Raw genomic sequence first — 1,480 nt, forward strand, 5'->3', positions numbered from 1 at the left:
ATTTTAAGAAATATTGTTACTGGCTATTGTTATATGGGCTAAGCTTGAAAAAAAAAGATTTACATTTTATTACGCTACAGGGTAGCTCATAGAAGTCCATGGAAGTTCATAGTATATAGATGTAAAATTAAAGTAAGTATATGATAATTCATTGAAATATTAATTTATTTTATTACTTTTTTATGAAATATGTGTTCGGTGAATTTGTTTTTAATATACGTTCTTGAACACAATTAGTCACTTTCAAAATATTTTCTGATATTTTATGCGATAAAAAAACAAACACTAAAATCGGTTTCATAACAGGGAACATTAATACAGATTATATTAAAACGTTTCCACTCAAATTTCACTCTCATAGGTAGATTTTTTTTCTATAAATTTATACGTTTATAAGAGCAGTTTCGATATATAACACAAAGCCGAATTGATTGCCCCCTACTTTTCTAAGGAATCTACAAAAGGAATGCGAATAAAACGTATTGAAAATTTTAAATCATAAATAAAATCGATCATGAATTTGAGTAATAAAAAATTGAAAATTATTTTATTGACAAACACTATCAAGGCCCCGGCGAGATTCGAACTCGCGATCTCCTGTTTACTAGACAGGCGCTTTAACCAACTAAGCCACGGCGCCGATGTATATTTCTTTTAAATATTTATACTACAAGTATAATTTAGAATTATCTGTCTACTACAAAGAGTATACTTACTAGAGCGAACGAATTAAATATTAATCTCTTATTATTTTAAATCATTAAGATCATGACAAAGATTAGAACAAGAACACAGGCATAAGATACATTTATATATTATTTACTTTAAGGTATATAAAAAAGAAAAGTCTGCCATAAATGTGACGACAACTAGAAAATAGGGTAAACAAACACATATTCCGCGTGTTTGAGGAGCTAGACTAAATCCGCTACTTAAAAAATTAAATATTTTCGTCACAAATTAAAATCCACGCAAGCGAAACCGTCCGAAATTAAAAACACTTGGACGTTAAAGGCTGCGAGGAAAGAAATTAAATAGAAAATATATCTATACAATTAAATCTGTACAAACATCCCGCATTCATTGACAAGAATGCTACAATAAAATAATAAGAGATTAATAATAAGGTAATAAGCTATTCTAAAAAAAACTTATAGTGTAATATTTTAATGGAAATATACATCGGCGCCGTGGCTTAGTTGGTTAAAGCGCCTGTCTAGTAAACAGGAGATCGTGAGTTCGAATCTCGCCGGGGCCTACAGATACTATTTTATTATATGGAAATATATTTAAATTCATTTTTATTGCACAACTGGTCAGCTTGTTATCAACAATGCGTTTAGAACAATACTTATCCCTTCAAAACATGACTTATTTCATCTTATTAAGCTTTGACCAACTGTCTTCTCATTAAATGCCCTGAGAAGCGATAAGACTACACTTATCAACGTAATGCGATTTTGGAGACGATATTGATGTC

The 1,480-nt window shown here is 29.9% G+C and overlaps 2 non-coding genes across 2 annotated transcripts; one reads left to right on the forward strand and one right to left on the reverse strand.

Annotated features, from left to right (window-relative positions):
• Positions 1-566: 566 nt before the first annotated feature.
• Positions 567-640, reverse strand: Trnat-agu. The gene has a single exon. It is a non-coding gene; the product is annotated as a tRNA-Thr (tRNA).
• A 544-nt stretch (positions 641-1,184) lies between these two features.
• On the forward strand, positions 1,185-1,258 carry Trnat-agu. Its single transcript has one exon. It is a non-coding gene; the product is annotated as a tRNA-Thr (tRNA).
• The last annotated feature ends 222 nt before the right edge of the window (positions 1,259-1,480 follow it).

This window comes from Vanessa atalanta, chromosome 21 (genome assembly GCF_905147765.1).
Source record: "Vanessa atalanta chromosome 21, ilVanAtal1.2, whole genome shotgun sequence".
Lineage (NCBI taxonomy): Eukaryota > Metazoa > Arthropoda > Insecta > Lepidoptera > Nymphalidae > Vanessa > Vanessa atalanta.